Source organism: Ornithorhynchus anatinus, chromosome 2, assembly GCF_004115215.2.
Source record: "Ornithorhynchus anatinus isolate Pmale09 chromosome 2, mOrnAna1.pri.v4, whole genome shotgun sequence".
Lineage (NCBI taxonomy): Eukaryota > Metazoa > Chordata > Mammalia > Monotremata > Ornithorhynchidae > Ornithorhynchus > Ornithorhynchus anatinus.
In genome coordinates, this window is record NC_041729.1 from 63,445,943 (window position 1) to 63,469,901 (window position 23,959).

The 23,959-nt window shown below is 45.4% G+C and overlaps 1 non-coding gene across 1 annotated transcript; it reads left to right on the plus strand.

The window, feature by feature from the left end:
* Positions 1-20,718: 20,718 nt before the first annotated feature.
* LOC114809883 lies at positions 20,719-20,934 on the plus strand. The gene has a single exon (XR_003757655.1). It is a non-coding gene; the product is annotated as a small nucleolar RNA U3 (small nucleolar RNA).
* The last annotated feature ends 3,025 nt before the right edge of the window (positions 20,935-23,959 follow it).

A 23,959-nucleotide genomic window follows, 5' to 3' on the forward strand; every position in this document is an offset into this window, starting at 1 on the left:
CAGACATTAATATAAAACAATTAATTACGGATCTGTGCTTAAGTGCTGTGGGACTGAGGGAGGGGTGAATAAAAGGTGCAACTCCAAGTGTGAGGCAGAAGAAAATCTTCTATCTTCTCCAGTGCTTGGTGCAGTTTTTAGGCACAAACAAAGTGCTGAATAATTACCATCATTACTGTACCCAGAGAAGCAGTGCGGCTCAGTGGAAAGACCCCGAGCTTGGGAGTCAGAGGTCATGGGTTCGAATCCTGCCTCTGCCACTTGTCAGCTGTGTGACTGTGGGCAAGTCACTTGACTTCTCAGTGCCTCAGTTACCTCATCTGTAAAATGGGGATTCACTGTGAGCCCCACGTGGGACAACCTGAGTACCCTGTATCTACCCCAGCGCTTAGAACGGTGCTAAGTAAGCGCTTAGCAAATATCAACATTATTATTACACACCTTGCTTCTGCTGCAAGCACATGGGACAACTGTGGGGAGTGAGAACACACACACGCACACAGCCCCCCTCCCCACCCCCAACCCCTTTCACGAAGCACTAAATTGCTCATCTTTAAATTCCACTTCTTCCTTCTGCTTATAAGGTATCTTAGTGTCTATTTTCCCAACTAGATTGTGAGCTCCATGTGAGCAGGAATTGTATCTGCTAATTTTACTGTGCTTTCTCAATCAATCAGTGGTATTTATCGAGCACTTCCTAGGGGCAGAGCACAGTACTAAGCATTTAGGAGAGGACAATAATACAGAATTAGCAGACACATTCCCACCCATAATGAGCTCCCAAGCACTTGGTACTGTGTTGGGTAAATTCTACTCTAGACTGTGTTCTGTTAAACTCTCTCATGCTCTTAATACAGCGCTCTTCACATAGTAAGTGCTATGTAAAAACCACTGACTGATAGACTGATTAATGACAGGCCAGGCATGTTCATGGGCTTGAGGTGGGACTGACATCCCAGTGATCAATTATCAGTTTGGAAATGCCTGGATTGGTTTCAGTTCAGTGCCAAGAGCACTTGGGTCTTTCAGCTGGCTCCTTGATGTTTTCAAACCTTCCCAGGTGAACAAAACCTACTTTCTGTGGAATGAGTTGAGTCACTTAGAGAGATAGCAACTTATCCATAAATTGCAGATCCAAAGGCCCATAATGAGGTACAAGATCAAAGGGGAATGTAGGGTGGGCTCTAATAATAAAAGGATATTAGATGAAGCCTACACTAGCAAATCGTACACACCGAAGGGCAGAAAAAAAAAACTCCTTGCCTTTAAGGAGTCAGGTAATTCCAGTCCAGGTAATTTAATTTTTTGGCCCTCAGTTAGTGCAATTATTTGCGGGTTCACCTTCCACTAAGGACACTAAAACAAGATTGAGATTCTCTGAAATCTGGGTGAAACAGCCCTCTTCCCATCATTCAATCGTATTTATGGAATGCTTACTGTGGGCAGAGCACTGTACTCAACGCCTATTTCCCCCATCATCCCCCCTCTTTGGGGAGTGGGAGTTGGTGGGGAAGGGGAAATGTAACCTTGTCTCTGATACCTAGAAGCAGCGTGGACTAGGGGACTGAGACCGGACCGGGAATCAAAAGGACCCGGGTTGTAATCCCAGCTCCTGGGAGTCAGTGCCGGGGATGAATTATTACCTTGTCTCTGATCAAGAGAAGCAACGTGGCCTACTGGACAGAGTCCAGGTCTGGGAATCAGAAGGCCCAGCTCTGCCAACTGCTTGCCATGTGACCTTGAGCAAGTCACTTCACTTTTCTGGGCTTCCATTTCCTCAACTGGAAAATGGAAACTCTTTTTTCCCCTCAAACCAAAACTGTGAGCCCCATGTGGGACAGGGACTATCTGACCAAATTAACCTGTTCCCAGCACTTAGTACGGTGCTTGACGCACAGTAGGTGCTTAACGAATACCATCAAAAAAGGAAAAAAAGATAATACCCGTCCCGCTCCAGGTGCTGGCCATCTTGATGGATGAGTTCATGGATGTCGAGATCTTCTGTAATGTGCTGGAGGCAGCCAATAAACAGGAAATATTTGTCTACATCCTTCTTGACCAAAGTGGAGTGAAGTAGTTGAGGGCAACAGGGCTCAGATCCTGGACATCCACCTCAAGGTGGGCAGGGCAGCCTGAGGCTGCTGAGGCCTGTCCCCAGTTCTGAGCCTGGCACTTCCACTTTCAATTTTTATAGTATTTAAGCGCTTACTATGTGCCAGACACTGTTCTACACACTGGGGAAGATACAGCTCATCAAGTTGGACACAGTCCCTGTCCCACGTGGAGCTAACAGTTTTCATTCCTGTTCTACAAATTAGGTAACTGAAGCCCAGAGAAGTGAACTGACTTGCCCAACTTCACATAGCAGACAAGCAGCAGAGGGGGCATTAGAACCCAGGTCCTTCTGATCCCAGGCCTGGGCTCTAACAGCTTTATCCCTCCATCTTATCCTTATTTTCCTCTCCCTACATCCCAGTTTGCGTGTTTCATTCTTCTCAAGTAGGTGGCTTCAAGAGAAGCAGTGTGGCCTGTTGGATAGAGCGCGGATCTGAGTTCTAGTCCTAGCTCTGCCACTTGTCTGCTTTGTGCCTTTGGGCAAATCATTTTACTTCTCTGTGCCTCAGTTCCCTCATCTGTATAAAATCGATCCATCGTATTTATTAAGCGCTTACTGTGTAAAATGGGGATGAAGATTGTGAGCCCCGCGTGGGACATGGACTGTGTCAAACCTGATTAGCTTGTACCTACTCCGGTGCTTAGTTCAGTGCCTGGAACATAGTAAGAGCTTAACAAATTCCACACGTTGTTCTGCAGAGGCTATCTCCTGAGGAGAAAACTCAGGAAACTTCTTCCAAGAGGCCTTCCCTAACTAAGCTCTCATTTCCTCTTCTCCCACTCCCTTCTGCGTCACCCTGATTTGCTCCCATTATTCATCCCCCATTAGCCCAATGGCACTTATGTACATATCCATAATTTATCAATTTATATGACTGTCTGTCTCCCCCATTAGTCTGTAATTTCATTGTGGACAGGGTACATGTCTATCGATTTTGTTCTGGTGAACTCTCCCAAGTGCTTAGTACAGTGCTCTGCACACAGCAAGTGCTCAATAAATACTATTGATTGATTGAACTGTAAGAAAACAAGATTCTCCATCATTGCCCGCTCTTCCCTGGAGACAGAACGTTTCTAACCGGAGTGTGGCAGGAGAGGTGTACCGGGAAAAATCGAGCAGGAAATTCTCCAGGCAAATCCAGGAGAAGTTCATCATCTTGGACTGGAGTTACGGCTCATCTGAATCCTACGGGTGACCCATCCGACGCCTTGTGCCTCTGCCAGCGGGGGAAGCCGGAGAGTGGCTGTGTGTTCAACTGTATGTATTGAGCACTTATTGGGAGCAGAACTCTGTACTAGGCGCCTGGGAGAGTACCAGAGAACAATAAGCAGACACATTCCCTGCCCACAACAAGTTGACAGTCTTGGAGCGAGCACCCTGTGGGCACTTAGGAGGCACACGATGAAAGGAACACACAGTCCCTCAGGAGCTCACAGTCTAATAGGGGAGTCAGGCAAGTGGACAAAAAGCGCAAACATCCCAGAGAGGGCAAGGGAAAAGAACAACATGGATAAAAACTGGTCATTCACGAATATACTCTGGGGATCATGAATAATGGAAGAACCCTTAGCGAGGTCACCGATCATAGCAGAAGACAGGATATTCTGGAGGAAATATATCCATAGAGTAGCCACGAATCAAAAATGACTCGACGGTGCTTGATAATAATAATGATCGTGAATAAATGAACCGAGGACATACATTGACATTCGAATGCTTGTTGAAGAACCCAGTTAACCTGAAAAAGGGCTCCCCCGGCAGAGGTACATCAGTCAGTCGATTGATGGCATTTGTTGAGCGCTCACTATGTGCAGAGCACTGGACTAAGAGTTTGGGAGGGCACAGTACAACAAAATTAGCAGACACATTCCCCGAAAGAGAAAAGGAAAGATTCCTACCAATGGGGTGGATGGTGGTTCAATTTTGCTGTGAGGGTCCCAGGGTTGGGGGCTAGAATTCGCTTCTTTCAGGAGGGCTCATACTCACTTTTTTTTTTTAATATAGCATTTGTGAAGCACTTAACTAGGCACCAGGCACTGTACAAACTGCTAGGGATGATCCAAGCTCACAGGCTGGACATAGTCCCTGCTCCTTTGGGGACTTTCAGTCATCATCCTCGATTCAGACGAGTTAACTCAGGGAAGAAAAGTGACTTGCCCAAGGTCACACAGCAGACAACTGGAAGAGGCAGAATTAGAACCGAGGTCCTTCTGGCTCCCAGGCCCGTGCTCTGTACATAAGGCCGCACTGGTTCCCTGCTTCACTTGAGGAAAAAACAAATATTAAAGAAAACAAACCACTTATTATGTACCAAGCATTGAACTAAGCACTGGGATAGATACAAACTATATACCCCATTCACTGATTAACCGAGAAGTATGAGGAGCAGGGCTGGGCATGGGGCAGTGTTGGAGCAAGACCTAGACTAGAACTTTTTATCTCGTTTATTTTTATGGCATCTGTTAAGCAGGTACTATGTGCCAGGCCCTGTACTAAGTGCTAGGGTAGATATAAGCTAATTAGGCTGGACACAGTCACATGGAGATCACAGTCTTCATCCCCATTTTATGGATGAGGAAACTGAGTACAGAGAAGTGAAGTGATTTGCTCCAGGGCATCCAGCAGACAAAAAGTGGCAGGAATGGGATCAGAACCCAGGTCCTTCTGATTCTCAGGCCCAGGTTCTATCCATTAGGTCAAGCTACCTATTGTGTTCACATACACTTGATCCATTTAAGAGAAACTACAGGGAAAATTCCATTTATTGGCTTACAAAGTACATAGAGAGTGAACGAATCAGGGGTGATAAGTCTCTCTCATGCCTGATCCCTCAAGGGCAACATTTTTTTCTTCTGTGGGAATCACCACATTGGACGCGTTAGATCATTTTTCTTTCGGTAAACCTATCAACCTCTAAGGACATGGGTTGGATACCTACCACCATGGGGAAAGCTTTAACTCACCCATTTTTTGGGCAGCTAACTTTAGGATAAAGGCCTTTCAGGATCATATATCAATGACGAGAGAAGGTTTTATATGAGACAAAAGTCCATTAATTTGGAAAGTGAATTCAGATGGGGTTTTTTTTCCTAAGTTAATTTGAAAAAATAAATGAAAAGCAGTGTGGTCTAGTGGGCAGAGCACGGGCCTGGGAGTCAGAAGGTCCTGGATTCTAATCCCGCCTCTGCCACTTCTCTGGGCCACCTGTCTGCCGTGTGATCTTGGGTAAGTCACTTCACTGTGCCTCAGTTACCTCGTCTATAAAATGGGGATTTGACTGGGAGCCCCACGTAGGTAGGGCACGGACTGTGTCCAACCTGACAAGTGTGTACCTATCGCAGCGTTTAGTACAGCGGCTGGCACATAATAAGCACTTGACAAATACTGTAAAAAAGTAATATCGTCTAAAGACTGATTTCAGGATCCCATATGCAGGACTGGAATGAATTTTATATGAGACAACAGGTCTTTCAATTTGGAAAAGTAATAAGATGGGATTTTTTTTCCTACCTTCGTTTGAATAAACCTTGGCCTGAGATGGAGGCCATCCTCAAGGGTGGCCAGTAGGTGGCAGTATGGCTCAGTAGAGTGACAATAGAGGACCTGAGTTCTAATCCAGCTGGCTCTGGGAGGGCATGTGTCTACCTACTCTGTTCATTCATTCATTCATTCAGCCGTATTTATTGAGCACCTACTGTGTGCGAGGCACTGTACTAAACGCTTGGGAGAGTACAATAGAACAATAAACAGACACATTCCCTGCCCACAAAATATCCAACTCTCCCAAGCGCTTAGTTCAGTGCTCTGCACCTATGCACATATAATTACAACTGATGGATGGATCGGGAATTTTTTTAAATCAGTGTCGGTCTCCCCCTCTAGACTGTAAACTCAATTCATTCACTAGTATTTATTGAGTGCTTACTATGAGCAGAGCACTGTACACTCAATGTGGGCAGGACACATGCCTACCAACCCCGTTGTACTATATTCATTCATTCATTCAATAGTATTTATTGAGCGCTTACTATGTGCAGAGCACTGTACTAAGCGCTTGGGATGAACAAGTCAGCAACAGATAGAGACAGTCCCTGCCGTTTGACGGGCTTACAGTCTAATCGGGGGAGACGGACAGACAAGAACAATGGCACTAAACAGCATCAAGGGGAAGAACATCTCGTAAAAACAATGGCAACTAAATAGAATCAAGGCGATGTACAATTCATTAACAAAATAAATAGGGTAACGAAAATATATACAGTTGAGCGGACGAGTACAGTGCTGTGGGTACTATACTCTACCAAGACCTTGGTTCAGTGCTCTGCACACAGTAAGCGCTCCATAAACACCACTGATGATGTTGATGAACATATACTACCCACAAATTATTCTTCCAAGAACATTAATATCTCTGAAAGAAATAAAATTCAAGTAGTGCCCATAGCAGATTGAAGGGCTAAAATTAATTAAAATAATCATTACAGTGGAAAGTTGGGGGGGGGAGGGGAAACACTGCTCAGACAACATGAATAACTAACTGAATTCACTACGTCTTTTATTAGCCTAAACTCCTGCCTGAAATAAAGGCCCAAAAAAACCAAACAGAAGCAAGAACTTTTAAAATCGGCTGCTAGGTTGCAATGTCTATCTATTAGCGGTCCCTGTGTTCAAAAACCCTGATCTGCTCTTCGATCTTTCCGAGCCACCTGTCTTCAAATTCTTTTACAGATGCAATTACTAAAGCACTCAGAGCTGTACAGCCTACACATTTCACTTCAGCTTGACCTTCATCTTTGATTTTTTCCGGAATGATATCCTCTCCCATAACCTGCAATTGAAGGAAGTAAAAACACTTTTTAATGGTATTTGTCATGAGCTCATTATGTGCCAGGCACTGAACTAAGCACGGGAGTGAATACAAGCTTACGGTTTTCTTCCTCATTTTACAGATGAGGTAACTGAGGTACAGAGAAGTGAAGTGACTTGACCGAGGTCACGCAGCTGACAAGTGCCGGAGCAGGGATGAGAACAACCCTGGTCATTCCAATTCCCGGGCCCTTGCTCCTTCCACTAGACCACGCTGCTTCTCTGCTACATCAGGCAGTGGCCGGGAAATGGAAATACACTTACAAAGGTTTGAAACGTTTCTACCCAAGCACCGTGATGATTATGACTTCTCCACCCTCTGACTCCCCATTTTTAAACGATTAAACTGGTGGTTGTTTTGGTGGATTTCTTTATGGTAATTGTTAAGCAGTTACTATGCGTCGAGCACTGTTCTGGGCACTGGCGTAGATACAACTTTATCAAGATGGACACAACCCCTGTCCCACATGGGGCTCACAGTCTAAGTAGAAGGGAGCAGAATTTAATCCCCAATTTACAGTTGAGGAAACTGAGGCCCAGAGAAGCGAAGTGACTTACCCAAGGTCACACACAGCAATTAAGAGGCAGAGCTGGAATTAAAATCAAGTCCTCTGGCTTCCAGTCCCGGGCTCTATCCACCAGGCCAGGCTGCTTCTTTTGTTTAAAAAATGACAGATTGAGAGTCACTCTTCCTAGCATTCAATATTCTACAATCCTCCCACATCTTCAACTGATTTCTCTCAGCTCCCTTGGAGAAGCGTCATGGCCTAGTATATAGAGCCTGGGCCTGGGAGTCAAAAGGACCTGGATTCTAATCCTAGCTTTGCCACATCTGCTGTGTGAATTTAGACAAGTAATTTCACTTCTCTGGGCCTCAGTTACCTCATCTGTAAAAAATGGGGATTTAAAGTGTGAGTCCTAGTGGGACAGGGACTGTGTACAACCTGATTAGCATGTATCTACCCCAGGGCTTAATACGATACATGGCACATAGTAAGCTTTTAATGAATGCTTGAGGAAAAAAAAGCATCCCTAAAGTACCTGTCAAAGAAATACTATATGCTTCTTGTGGTTCTCAACATTCATGGGTATGGGAGTCTCTTCGGCTGGTCGGAGAATAGCCGTAAATCTCCCCCAGTTCAATTCATTCATACTTATTGAGCATTTCCTGTGTGCAAAGTACTGTATTAAGCACTTGGGAGAGTACAATACATCAACAGACACACTCCCTGCCCACAGTGAGCTTGCTGTCACCTACTGGTTGAGAAGCGTGGAGTGGGAAGAATCTGAAATGGAATCAGTAAATCAATGGTATCTATTGAGCACTTACTATGTGCAGAGCAATGTACTAAGCATTTGGGGGAGGACAATGCAACAGAGTTAGTAGACACGTTCCCTGCCCACAAAGAGCTTCCAGTATAGAGGGACAATCTCTAGTCAATCAATCAATCTATCATTGGTATTTATACTGAATGTTTACTATATGCAGAACACTGTACTAAGTGCTTGGGAGAGTCCAATGCAGCAGCATTAGCATACACGTTTCCTGCCCACAAATGAGCTTACAGTCTAGACTCTTTGAGGGTTTCAATCTTTATTTGGGGGATCCCTAATCCAGGAACCAAAATTTAACTGGCTGTCCTGCCTATCAAAAGGAACAAATCTTTTCCTTCCTAGGAGTTTTAAACCAATTTTTAGATTCTTCAGGGAACTAAAATGAGAGTTTGTCGTGAGTCTACATTTGGAGACAGCAGAGAAAGAAATGAAAGTCTTTATATTACAAATGTAGTATAAGAAAAAGTAGATGGTCATCCGTAGCTAGGCAGAAACAGGCCTTCACTGGTACTTTTTCTAATTACTCTAACTCCTCCCATGGATCTTCTGGTATCTTTATAATTTTGTCAGTTTTCTGTATTCTTTATGTCTGCTTTATTAATTTCTCCCAGTTGGATGTTAAGCTCCTTAACATGCCCATCTTCATAAAAAAATAAAGTGTCCAATGTGGGGTTGGGGGGAAGGGGAGTAAAGAAGAGGGGAGGAAAATCAGAGGTTTGAAATATCTATGCACTAGAAAATCAACCACTGAATAAATAATTGAGAGCTACTTTATTGAATGAAAATGAAGGCACCACAATTGAGAAGCAGTGTGGCCTAGTAGATAGAGCCCGGGCCAGGTAATCCGAAGGATCTGGCTTCTAATCCCAGGCTCCTCTGCTTTTTGTCTGCAGGGTGACTTCAAATCACTTCATTTCTCTGAGCCTCAGATACCACATCTGTAATATGGGGATGAAGATTGTGAGCCCCATGTGGGACATGGACTGTGTCGAAACTGATCAGTCTATATCTACCCCAGTGCTTAGTACAGAGCCAGGCACACATTAAGCATTTAACAAACACCACACAAAAATAAAAAATTAGATTAAATTTAAACCTGACATCTACACTCACCTCAGAGATCAATAGTAAAGTTTCTTCCTCAAAGCCAAAGGCTTTCACTCGATTTTCAATTACCTTCTGAGCCTTTAAGTTCTTCTCCATGGCAAGGGAGGCTTGTTGAGATTGGATGAGTTGGAACAAAAGCCTGAAAAAGAGAGTCAGAGGGAAATGGAGGAGGAGCTTTTGAATAAATAATCAACCAGAAAGTCATTTTTTTGTTGTTGAGATACTTAGACGACTAGCCAGCTGGTTGATTTTTTAAAAATTGCTTCATGAAGAGAGAAGTGATGTGTTTCATAATGTAACTGTCTGAGGTTCTGGAATTCCCTAATTCTCTGAATGATATGCTACCTTATACTATTCTTTAGTTTCCTTGGTTTAAAATGGTCCACTATACCTATTTGTTTTAGTATCTGTTAGACATTACTATATAATAATAATAGTAATAATAATAATAATGATGGTATTTGTTAAGCGCTATGTGCCAAGCGCTGTCCTAAACCCTGGGGCTGATACAAGGTTACCGTGTGGGGATCACAGTCTTAGTCCCCATTTTTCAGAGGATGTAACTGAGGCACAGAGAAGTTAAGCAACTTGCCCAAAGTCACCCAGATGACAAGTGGTAGAGCTGGGATTTGATCCCATGACCTCTGACTCCCAAGCCCGTGCTCTTTCTACCAAGTCATGCTGCTTCACATTACAGGCACTGTTCTATGGATTAGGTTAAATATAAGCTAATCAGGTTGGACAGTCCCTGTCCCACATGGGGCTCACAATCATAATCCCCATTTTATCAATTAGAGAACTGTGGCCCAGAGAAGTAGCAGAGTCGGGATTAGAACCCAGGTCCTAAACCCGAGCTCTATCCATTAGGCCAAGCGGACAAGTGGGCCCACCCAGGCGGAACTCACTTATGATTTGCTCACACGTGGTGAGGCGGCTAGCTCCCCCCATGTGCGCGCCCCACTCCGGAAGAATCCACTTATGCATTAAATCCACCTATGCGTTGCATACACTTATGCATCAAATACACATGCATTAAATACACTTATGAGTTAAATCCAGTTATGTGTTACCCACTTTTGCATTACACACCTATATGTTACTCGCACTTGGTGAGGCGGCTAGCTCCCACCATGATCACATCCCACTAGGGAGGCACCCACTTAAGCATTAATTCCACTTATATGTTACACTTGGTGAGGTGACGAGCTCTCACCATGTTCATGTCCCACTCGGGAGGCACCCGAGGCAGCGTGGCTCAGTGGGAAAGAGCATGGGCTTTGGAGTCAGAGGTCATGGGTTCGAATTCCACCTCTGCCACTTGTCAGCTGTGTGACCGTGGGCAAGTCACTTCACTTCTCTGGGCCTCAGTTACCTCATCTGGAAAATGGGGATTAAGACTGTGAGCCCCACGTGGGACAACCTGATTCCCCTGTTTCTACCCCAGCGCTTAGAACAGTGCTCTGCACATAGTAAGCGCTTAACAAATACCAAGATTATTATTATTATTATCAAATCCACTTAAACATTACATACCCATGGCGAAACATCTGGCTTTCAACCCCACGAGCGTTTAGCAGGACCGGACACTCACCCCTCCCATGGCTCCTCACTCGGTGCAGGCAGAGTGGCCTTCTCAAGTTTTGGACAGAGGCGACCGGCAGCCGGCTGCACCAAGCCCCATTCCTTTGCACAGAAGGTTAGAGGAGGCAGATATTTATCACCTGTGCTCTTAGGCCATTCCAGCTTCCTACCTCAGTTTATTTATCCAATCTCTGCCCTTCCCCCTCCTCCATCCTTAATTTGTTTAGAATTCATTCAATAGTATTTATTCATTCAATAGTATTTATTGAGCACTTACTATGTGCAGAGCACTGTACTAAGCGCTTGGGATGAACAAGTCAGCAACAGATAGAGACAGTCCCTGCCGTTTGACGGGCTTACGGTCTAATCGGGGGAGACGGACAGACGAGAACGATGGCGATAAATAGAGTCAAGGGGAAGAACATCTCGTAAAAACAATGGCAACTAAATAGAATCGAGGCGATGTACAATTCATTAACAAAATAAATAGGGTAATGGAAATATATACAGTTGAGCGGACGAGTACAGTGCTGTGGGGATGGGAAGGGAGAGGTGGAGGAGCAGAGGGAAAAGGGGAAAAAGAGGGTTTAGCTGCGGAGAGGTAAAGGGGGGGTGGCAGAGGGAGTAGAGGGAGAAGAGGAGCTCAGTCTGGGAAGGCCTCTTGGAGAAGGTGAGTTTTAAGTAGGGTTTTGAAGAGGGGAAGGTGAGGAGGGAGGGCGTTCCAGGACCGCGGGAGGACGTGACCCGGGGTCGACGGCGGGATAGGCGAGACCGAGGAACGGTGAGGAGGTGGGCGGCAGAGGGGTAGAGGCACCTTCTGTATTCCCAGCTTGGGCTGTCAATCCAGCAGTTTGGGTTGTGGGGGCGGTATCCCGGAGGTCACGGGATAGCATTTGACCTTGAGATGGTCGGTACCCCAGGGTCACCTTGGGACACTGGGGCATCTGACCCCAAGTTTGGTCTGACTTGAGTGAGACCACATTCTCATAAGTACCTTCTTTGACACTCTGGGCGTAGGAGACGAAACCCCGGACCAATGGGAGCTTACAATCTAAGTCACTCATTCGATCTTATTTGGGCCCTTACTGTGTTCAGAGCATTGAACTAAGCCCTGGGGAGAGTACAACAGAACAACGTAACATTCGCATGCCCTGCCCACAACCTGCTTGAAGTCTAGAGTGGGAAGCATAGACTTTGGAACAACAGCGTACAAATGTTTCCAAGAGTTCAAAGCTATATAGTATACATGGCCCCTGCTCTCAAGAAGGTGCCCGTCTATGTGACGGACATTAAAATTGAGCAAATACAAAGTCGGTACATGAAGTTGTGCATGCTGAACCCCAGGTAAACTTGAATTGGCAGTACAAGTAGATAAACAACAGAGTACATCAGTACATAAAGTGAAGGGTGGCAGTATTGCATTAAGACAGTCCTAGTGCTTATTGAGCATTATTTGAGGGAGCACTGTAACAAGAACAGGATGAGGGTGAGAGTCGTCAATTGCTAAGGATGCCCATTTCAGTCAGTCAATCGCATAATAATGATGGTATCTGTTAAGCGCTTACTATGTGTGAAGCATTGTTCTAAGCACTGGATTTATCCAGCCCTTAAATAAGGGCAGAGCACGATATAACAATCAGCAGACAGATTCCCTGCTCACTATGGGCTTGGAGTCTAGAGGGAGAGACAGACATGAATATATTTCCTTTTTGGTTGATTTGACAAAATTACAAAATTGTTGTCTTACCTGGACAACAATTGCTCTATGATTAACATATATCTTGGGGAAAAGGCCTCTACATTGGTTTTTTCTTGAGGTCTACATCACCAACTACTGAAAATATGTAACTTTCCACTTTCATATTCCAGTTATTGGCAAAGCTTTTTTCACAGAAACACAAGAAGTCTAGGGGGATGATGAAAAGTTCCTTCAACAATATTTTTTCACATTTTTCCCAGTTACTGAACCACGGTCCAGTGCGTCAATGATATCCAGCATGTACTCATCTTATTTAGAGAAATGTAGCATTTCAAAGACCTTAGCGAGCCCATTCGATCAATATTTTTTAAATGGTATTTGTTAAGCACCTACTAGGTGCCAGGCACTGAACTAAGTTCTACAGTAGGTAAAAGCTAACCAGACAGGACATAATCCATGGTCTATATGGGGCTAACAGTCTTAATCCCATTTTATGGATGAGATAGGCACAGAGAAACTAAAGGACTTGCCCAGGGTCACACAGCAGACAAATGATTAGAAAACTGGCTTCAGAGCTCTCCATCACCTTGACCCCTCCTACCTCACCTCCCTTCTCTCCTTCTACAGCTCACCCAGTTCACTCTGCTCCTCTGCCGCTCACCTCCTCACGGTTCTTTGTTCACACCTGTCCTGCCTTCAATCCCTGGCCCACAACCTACGGCTGACTTGGAATGCCCTCCCTCCCCACATCTGCCGAACTAACTCTCTTCCCCTCTTCAAAGCCCTACTGAGAGCTCACCTCCCCCAGGAGGCCTTTCCAGACAGAGGCCTCTTTTTCCCTCTGCTCCTCCTCCTCTCCCCATTCCCCCTTCTCTTGCCCTCTGCTATTCCCCCTTCCCCTCACCACAGCATTTGTGCATATTTGTATATATTATTTATTACTCTATTTTATTAATGATGTGTTAAAGTTAATGATCTTTTCTTACATGCAGTGTTTAATTGGCAGGGAGGTATCATTTGGCATATGCCCGCAATCACGTAAAACGTTATCGCATGTGAGAAGTTCTAGTAAAATTTCCTCTTGAGGATAAATTGAAATGCAACTTACTCTCCATTATGGATTGAAAATGCAACACGTGCAATGAGTAAACGAGCTAGTGATACAAACTGTCTCAACCGTCAACCTTTCAGACAGTAGTCTTCAAGGATCACTCCCTTCTTCTCGAAACACTAACAGGACTCCGCTTTGCTGATACAATACTCTCCTGGTTCTTCTCCTACCTCTCTGACTACTTCTTTTCAGTTTTATTTGCTGACTTCTCCTCTGTCTCACATCCTCTTACCGTAGCTGGCCTCCAAGGCGCTGTGCTGGGCCCCACACTCTCCTCATTTTACGCTCATCCTCTGGGAGAACTCATCCACTCACATAGCTTCGGCTATGACCTCTTTGTAGGTGACTCGCAAATCTATCTTTCTAGCTCTTCTCATCTGCTTGGATGTCTTGCATCTTCTCTTGCCTCTTGGACATCTCCACAAGTCAGAACCCCTTGTCCTTGTCCCTAACCCCACACCTTCCTCATCTTTCTCATCTCAGTCAACACCATCCCCATCCTCCTCAACCCAGCAGCCTCCAAGCTTTCTGTTATACTTGCCTCTTGGGTCTCATTCAACTCTCCTATTCAATAATAATAATAGTAACTGTGATATCTGTTAAGCATTTACTGTGTTCCAGGCACTGTACTGTGCACTGGGGTAGATACCGGCAAATGGAGTCGGGCACAGTCCCTGTCCCACATGGGGCTCTCAGGTTCAGTTACCATTTTACAGATGAGGTGACTCAGGCACGGAGAAGTGAAGTGACACATCCAAAGTCACGCAGCAGACAAGTGGCAGATTTGGGATTAGAACCCACAACCCTCTGACTCTCAGGCCTGTGCTCTATCCGCCACACCATGGTGCTTCAATCTACTGACATGTTTGCCCGGCCTAACACCTCCAAGATCTCCCCTTTTTTTTTCCACCCTGTCTGCTGCCACCCTGGTACAAGCTCTGGGCTTGCCATGGCTAGACTATTACCTTAGCCTCCTCACTGGTCTCCCGGCCTCCAGCCTCTACCCACCTCCCCCATATATACTCCTCACTGCTTATGGATCCTCTTCCTGAAGTCTGGTTCTGCCCACATCTCTCTTCTACTCAAAACCCTCCACTGGCTTCCTTAGTCTCTTCATATCAAACAAAAGCTAATAATCAACTTTAAGGTCCTCCACCATCAGCATGGCCTAGTAGATAGAAGAAGGGCCTGGGAGGCAGAAGGCAATGGGAGAAGTGGAAATGAGGGCTTATTGTTGTATTATACTCTCCCAAGAGCTTAGTATAGTGCTCTGCACATAGTAAGTGCTCAATAAATACTATTGAATGAAAGGGTGGTGAGATAAACGAGATCAAGGTACAGTAAGAAGGTTGGCATTAGAGGAGCCAAGTGTGCAGGCTGGGCTGGAGTAGGAAATCAGTGCTCTGCACATAGTAAGTGCTCAATAAATACGATTGAATGAATGAATCAGGGAGGCAAGGTAGAAGAGTTCAAGTGATTGAGTGCCTTAAAGCTGGTGGTGAGGAGTTTCCTTTTGATGTGGAGGAGGATGCCGGGCAAATCCCGGAGGCAGACGGGCAACCACTGGAGGTTCTTGGGGGCTGAACGATTCTATAGAAAAATGATCCAGGCAGCAGAGTGAAGAAAAGACTGGAGTGGAGAGAGACAGAAAGCAGGGAGGTCCCATTTTACAAATGAAGAAGCTGTCAAATTAAATGTACTATAATTTTCCCCAGTGCTTAGAACAGGGCTTGGTACAAAGTGCTTGATACAATTATTATTGTTGACCCTATAAGCAGCACTAAGCTCAGCGTGCTTAATAAACACTATTACTACTCCTATTACTACTAGTAGTAAATACTATTTACTAGTAATAGTGACTACTAGTAGTAATAATAAATGCTATTGAATGAATGGGAAAAATAATGGCATCTGTTAAGCGCTCACTATTTGTCAAACACCATTCCAAGCACTGGGGTAGGTACAAGTTAATTAAGTTGGACACAGTCCCTCTCACACAAGGGGTTCACAGTCTAATTCGGAGGGAGAACGGGAGAATTGAGGCACAGGAAAGTTTAATGACTTGCCTCGGGTCACACAGCAAGCAATTGGCAGAAGTTGGAATTAGAACTCAGGGCCTCTGACTCCCAAGTCCAGGCTCTCTCCAAGGGATATTCTGCTTTCGTATTTAGAATAAAAAAGATCTAAACCATAACAAAGGCTGACACGCTTACAAATTTAATCACCTGCACAGAAATAGAGTATGAATTCTCATAATTAAGCTGGGTTGGCATTCTATAAGTAAGTTTGCCAAGCCACTTTTGCTCCCGTCGCCTTAAAAGGAATTCCTATATGACCTGGAAGTGTAAATTACTAAAAGAGCAAGAAATACATTCTGTGCTGGGTTTGGTGTTTTTTGGTATCCATCATTCCTATATTTGGCCAGCAGATGAAATATTCATTTCTGTTTTTAAAAGAGAATGGTCAAACGCTGCCTCCTTTAGGACAAATTATTCTCCTGGCCTGGTCAACACACCAGCACTTGACTCTGGGCTCTCAGTGGACGCTTTCCAGTGCCAAGGCCCTTATGGTCCTCACCGCTGGGCTCCAGAGCTCAGAGGTGGTCATCTGAGCAGGGAAGAAGCCAGCCTGTTTGATAAAGTCCAGGGGCTGACCTGCAAGAATGCACTGAACCCCTCGTGGTCTATACTGATAGCACAGTAGGCAGTGACACATCACACTGGTGCTTGGAGAAGGCTCTTGGAGACAACCCATGTGTGTAAGAACAGCACAGGTTGTGAGAAAGGGGAGAGTCAGACCTAAGACAAATATCTCTGAAACAAGTGTCATTCTTAGCAATAGGCTGAACGAGGTGGGTGAGGGCAGATGAGAAGTATGAGGAACAAGGAAAATGAGGTCTTACAAACTTACAAACTTACAAACTTCCCATCTACTTCAAGGGAAGCAGCGTGGCTCAGTGGAAAGAGCCTGGGCTTCGGAGTCAGAGGTCATGGGTTCGACTCCCGGCTCTGCCACTTGTCAGCTGTGTGACTGTGGGCAAGTCACTTAACTTCTCTGTGCCTGTTACCTCATCTGTAAAATGGGGATTAACTGTGAGCCTCACGTGGGACAACCTGATTACCCTGTATCTACCCCAGCGCTTAGAACAGTGCTCTGCACATAGTAAGTGCTTAACAAATACCAACATTATTATAATTCATTTATTATAATGCCTTTTAACTCCTCTAGACTGTAAGATTGGTGAGGTCAGAGAACCTACCTACCAAATTCGTTGTACTGTATTTTCCCAAGCATTTAGGTACAGTCCTCTGTGCACAATAATTGCTCAATAAATTCCACTGATTTTTTTTAAATAGCATTTGTTAAGCATTTACTATTCATTCATTGAATCATTTATTAAGGGCTTAGTTTGTACACAGTACTCTACTAAACGCTTGGGAAAGTACAAAAGCACCATCAAGAGTGACAATCCCTGCCCACAACGAGCTCACAGCCTGGGGGGGCGGGGGAGAGACAGACAATACAAATAAATAAAATTACCAATATATATGTAAGTGTTGTGGAGCTGGGAGATGGGGGAAGAGCAAGTAGAGCAAGTCAGGGAGATACAGAAAAGAGTGGGAGATGAGGAAAAGTGGGGCTTGGTCTGGGGAGGCCTCTTGGAGACCTTCGGTATGACTTTGAAGTGGAGGAGAGTCATTTTCTGGCGGATTTGAGGGAGGGTGTCCAAGAGCAGAGGCAGGATGGGGGCCAGGGGTCGGTGGCAAGACAGGTGAGACCAAGGCACAGAGAGAAAATTAGCGGCAGAGGAAGGAAGTATGCGGGCTGGGTTGTAGAAGGAGAGAAGGGAGGGGAGGTAGGAGGAGGCAAGGGGAGGGAGAGCTTTAAAGCCAATGTTGAGGAGTTTTTGTTTGATATGGAGGTGGACAGGCAAACACTGGAGATTTTTGAGGGAGGAGGTGACATGTTCCGAACGTTTCTGTAGACAGATGATCCAGGCAGTGGAGTGAAGTGGAGTGAAGTGGAGTGGGGAGAGGCAGGAGGTTGGGAGGTCAGAAAGAAGGTTGATGCAGTAATCAAGGTGGGATAGGATGAGTGATTGTATTAACGTGGGTGGAAAGGGAAGGGCGGATTTTAGCAATGTTGTGAAGGTGGGACCTACAGGATTTGGGGATCAATTGAATATGTCGGTTGAATGAGAGAGAGGAGTCAAGGATAACGCCAAGGATATGGGCTTGTGAGACGGGAAGGACGGTGGTGCCATCTACAGGGATGGGAAAGTCTGGGATAGGATAGGTTTTGGGTGGGAAGATAAGGAGCTCTGTTTTGGACATGTTAAGTTTGAAGTGATGGGAGGACATCCAAGTAGAAATGTCTTGAAGGCAGGAGGAGATGCGTGCCTGGAGAAAGGGGGAGAGATCGGGGAGGAGATGTAGATTTGGATGTCATCTGCGTAGAGATGGTAGTTGAAGCCATGGGAGCGAATGAGTTCTCCAAGAGAATGAGTTGTAGATGGAGAAAAGAAAGGGACCGAGAACTGAACCTTGAGGGACCGCTACTGTTAAGGGGTGGGAGGAAGAGGAGGAATCCGCAAAGGAGACTGAGAATGAACGGCCAGAGAGATAAGAGGAGAACCAGGAGAGGACAGTGTCAGTGAAGCCAAGGTCGGACAACGTATCCAGGAGGAGGGGGTGGTCCACAGTGTCAAACACAGCTACGAGGTCGAGGAGGATTAGGATGGAGAAGAATCTGATTGATTTCCCACACCCTGAGGGGATTAGGTTGCAACAATTCCCTCAGATTGGCACTGAGACAAGTACATGCTAAATATTCTCCGGAATATACAATTTGGGTTTCAGTCAATCGGTGTTACTTATTGAGCACCTACTGGATGTGGAGAATTGTTCTAGACAATTGACAGCGAGCAGAGACACAAAAGGAAACTCTTCTTGGGCTTCCCCCCGGGGAACCCTGTCTCACAGCAGAGAACCTACAACAAAGCCGTTTTTAGTGGCTGATATTCCCTTTGGGTAATTAGCAGTTGTTGACAATTCTGTGGACCTAAGGCTCTATCCTGTTGCCCCTCAGGGTCTGGGATTTGTGGGAGAAAATAATAATAATAATAATGTTAGTATTTGTTAAGCGCTTACTCTGTGCAGAGCACTGTTCTAAGTGCTGGGGTAGATACAGGGTCATCAAGTTGTCCCACATGAGGCTCACAGTCTTAATCCCCATTTTACAGATGAGGTAACTGAGGCACCGAAAAGTTAAGTGACTTGCCCACCGTCACACAGCTGACAAGTGGCAGAGCCGGGATTTGAACCCATGACCTCTGACTCCCAAGCCCGGGCTCTTTCCACTGAGCCACGCTGCTTCTCTGTTATCCAAAATCCAGAGGAAGAGTCCAGAGAGTGAGTCCTGAGCCCCAGGGGTCAAGGCCAGTAACTCCTCTGGGAGAAAGCAGCGTGGCTCAGTGGAAAGAGCGTGGGCTTTGGAGTCAGGGCTCATGAGTTCGAATCCCAGCTCTGCCACTTGTCGGCTCTGTGACTGTGGGCAAGTCACTTAACTTCTCTGTGCCTCAGATCCCTCATCTGTAAAATGGGGATGAAGACTGTGAGCCCCACGTGGGACAACCTGATTCCCCTATGTCTACCCCAGCGCTTAGAACAGTGCTCGGCACATAGTAAGCGCTTAACAAATACCAACATTACATTATTAGAAAGGCCAAATCAGTTAGGCAACTGGGACACGCTAGGACTCACAAGAGAAGAATCGCTTCTCCATCCCCCGCTTGTGGCCACAGTTAGACTCACTGCTTTAGGCCTGTCCACTCACCTGAGAGTCTCCGAGTACTTTACTCATCTGCCCCCAGACTGGCACATCAGGCCCCAGGGCACACCTAGGGAGACCCTGATCCTGGCTAAATGTTCCACTGTAAGATCCTCGGTTTGAGGTTATTGGGGTTTTTTTAAAATATAGTATATTTTTTGATGGGCCATTTTCCATATCAAAACGTAAAGGCAGTAATTGCCCATGATTTTCAAAAATAGAAACGCCTTGAACTCTTTTGCTCTGAAAATTAAATCTCGGGAATTTTCCCAGAAAGGTGGATTTGTTCTGGAGCGTCAGTCCATGTTGGGACCTGGATCCGTCACACTGGAGGAAGTGACTTATCTTCTCTGGGCCTCAGTTACTCCACATGCAAATTGGGGATTATTTATCTGCTCTCCCTCCCTCTTACACTGTGGGACATGGATTGCGGGCAACCAGCTTTTTTTCCTTGTATCTACCACAGCACCTAGCATATAGAATTAAATACAAATACACTTTGTAAATGCAATTACAATTGTAATAGAAATACAATTAAATACAGAATATACACTTAAAAAGAAGATTGGCCCTGAAAATTGGATTGTCTGTGGATGGTCCCTTGGGCACTTGTTGCCCTCCTCGAAGTGAAGACTGGCAGGAGCGGGACCGGCGGGACTAGACCGTTTTGGGGCCAAGGCCAATGGACAGGTCTTGTCCGAGACCCCGGTGGGTGTCAGTCCATCCAGTCCGGTCTGGTAGGATCTGGGGGGACTGGGGCGGAGTGGGCATAGCTGGGCGCGATGGTGGGAACGTCAGGCCGGCATTTGATTGGCGTCACAACACCGGCACGTTAATTAGGAAGGGCGAGCCTTTAAAAGGGGCGCCCAAGCAGCAGTTCAAGGGGATCGTCCAGGGGATGTTAAAGACCAAGTCCGTGGGCGCTAAGAGGTTGATTGCAAAATTTCTCAAATCTCGGGGGGTTTGGGAGGATGGAAAGGAAGGGAATGGGGGATGGAGTCTTAGGTCATTCCCACCATGGGCTCTAAGTGCGGGAGCTTCACTCTGGAGCGACAGGGATGGGGTGGCTTCTTTAAGAATATACTTTCAGGGATCATTTCTATAGTAGATTACTAGAGAAGTGAGATAGAAAGTGTTAAGAGACGAAAACCACGATGAGGAGTTGGAGGGTTCTCTTCTGAGCGGGAAGGGGGACGGCAACGTTGCTTTTATGCAGCTCTTGCTTTCTATTGATGATCGTTTCTTCCTTCCTTTGGGAAAGGAGGAGGAAGAGAACTCAAGCTGAGTGGTTTCTCTTTAACCCAAAGGAGAATTGTGGGTTGATGAGGTAGGACGACTGTGGTTTTCCCCACTGAGGGTCTGGTTAATAGTTTCATCTTAAAACCACCTTTTGGGGGATATGCACTGAGTGTGCGAGGTGGTGTAGTCGACACAAGATTGAATGTAGTTCACATCTCAATCGTTATTTTAGAGATGAAAAGACAACTGTGGTATAGAGAAGTGAAGTGACTGGCACATGATCACACAACAGACTAGTGGAGGAGCTGGGCTTAGAATCCAGGTCTTTCCAATTCCACTATACCACACCCCCACACCCCCGCCAGGCAACGTTATATTGTACTAACCCAAAAGCTTGAGTGCTCTGCGCAGAGTAAGTGCTTATTAAGTACAATTGATTGATTGGTCTCTGTGTGTCTGTAATTGTCACATTGAAACAAGTAAATAAAATTACAGTTACATCTATAAATGCTGTGGGGCTGGGAGATGGAGGAAGAGGAGGAAGTCAGGGAGATGCAGACGGGAGTGGGAGATGAGGAATAGTGGGGTTTAGTCTGTGAAGGCCTCTTGGAGGAGGTGGGCCTTCGGTAAGGCTTTGAAGTGGGGGAGAGGAGTTGTCTGGCGGATTTGAAGAGGGAGGGCAATGCAGGCCAGAGGCAGGTCATGGGCAAGAGGTCCGTGGTTAGACCGATGAGATGGAGGCACAGTCAGAGGATTAGCACCAGAGGAAGGATGTGGGCTGGGTTGTAGGAGAGAAGGGAGGTGAAGTAGGAGGGGCCAGGTGGTGGAGAGTTTTAAAACCAGTGGTGAGTTTTTGTTTGGAACGGAGGTTGATAGCTGGAGATTTTTGAGAGGTCCTGAACGTTTCTGTAGGAAGATGATCCGGGGAGCGGAGTGAAGGATGGACGGGAGAGGGGAGAGGCAAGAGGTTGGGAGGTCAGCAAAGAGGCTGATGTAGCAATCTAGGCAGGGCACGGATTTGTGTCAAGCACTGTTCTAATCTCTGGGGTAGATACAAGTTGATGAGGCCAATCACAGACTCTGCCCCATGTGTGGTTCACAGTCAAGTAAGAGGATGAACAGGAAGGAGACTGATTCAGACAGCCATATCTTCAAGGACATTGTGCATGAATAGCAGAACAGACTCAGGAGGGAATATTTGGGTTGAGTGAAAGAATCTTTACTAATGAAGGAGGTCTTGAGGGTGTTTAAAGTCAGAGATAAAGGAATGGAGAAAAGACAAGAGCAAGAAAGACATTGAAGTTCTAGCCCCCCTATTTGGGTATGACTACCGAAGATTTGGACTTGAATGAGAGGTAGAAATCCTTGGAAACTGGATAGAGGCTATAGTTCCTCAGGGTTAGTCCCTTTCTCAGAAGTAACAACCTTTGTGGTAATCCAGTCCCCAGCACTTTTGGGCACCTGCTATTACTAGCAGAACATAGAAGAGTAGTAGAACGCTCCTCTAGGCCCTTGAGAACAAAAAAAAAAATTAAAAAGCCAATATAAACCCTGCACTCTAAGAACTTATAGATCTAATAGAATAGGCCTTTGAGAAACAAAAGACAACTGAATTGTGGGTCCTCTTTCCCTCAAAAAGTATCATATGGACCAATCAATTCTCATTTGGTCCATTTTTGTCTTCATGCAGATACGAAGCTATTGATGGTGATTGCTGCCTAAGTTATGACTAAAAAAGCGAGTACGTGAATGAGTTGCTTCCACACTGGACAGATTCTCCTTTTCTTTGTGACTATCACAACTTTCTTTCCCTCCTCTCTGGTGTGCTCCAAGACTGCCTCCTTAGTCTTGGTTTCTGTTGTCTTAACTCAACAAGGGTTGTCTGGTTTCAGTTGTTAAATGCCAGGAAGTTTGGGTTTTTTTGCCGCTCTCAACCCCCCCACCCCCAGCTTCCCCAGCATTCCCCATCTCTAGCCTCACTTGACCCTGTGTTTCAGAGTACAATAGTGTTTCTTCAGTGAACCTCCTCATAGTTGTGCCATTTCTATTCAACTTCCCAAAGTAGCTACAGTATCCATCGCCCGTAGTCAGCACAGTCCCCCTCAACGGAATTTGCACCATTACTTCAATGCCTTGAGATTGGCTGCATTTCAGGACCTTGTTGTTAGGGAACCCGCCCTGACACTTAATAATAGCTCAAGGGCAACACAGATTAAACAGTTCTCAAAATTGGCCCCTGTACCCCAAGTGAGAACCAGTGCCCAACTTTTCTCTCCCTTACAACTGGAGGGAAGATTGGCCCAAAGCATTGTTTTATTTCTGTAAAACAGTATGTATGTGATCTAGTTTAAGACCTGATTCCAACAGGACCATGTTATTTTAATTTCACTTTAGTTTCTCCTAAATGTTGAGTAGCTCATGACTCACGTATAACAAGTATAGGTTCCTCCGAGGTTGAATAAGTTTGAGGAAATTTTGGATATTGAACCCATTTTCAGAATTTCTATCCAGATGCTTCCTTCGATTAATAGTCAGATTTCCCACAGAAACTGTGTATAACCTCTCTGTTCAGCACGAATTCTCTCATGTTTAATGAGTTCTGAGTACAAGCTTTCTTTCTGGCGGGACTGTTTTAAAGTGAAAAATTAGGAGTTGTAAATTTGGGAAGTTCAAAGCTGAGAAGTGATGTGTTGGGGACACCCAGGCTCTCATGGAACTGTGGGACCAAATTACCACTCCACTATAACTGGTGGGTATCCAATGAAGCTTGGAATTGACAGCTTCAAGATATTCAAAAGGGAAATTTATTTTTGTAGCGCGGGGTGAGAATGTATTATAGAATGTATTTCCACAAAATATACTGAAGAAGTTTCAAAGGTGGATTGGATGGGTGCCATAGTCACGCTAAGGACTTGAGAGCAAGTTGAGGGTTCTATATTTCCCTACCCATTGAAGAAGGAGGCCAATAAAGGCAACCATCACAACTGTTTCTTTTAACATCCTATTACCACCGCTGAAGAGAGAAATGTCAACTGTATTTACTGAGCGCCTCCTGGACTAAGTGCTTGGGAAAGCA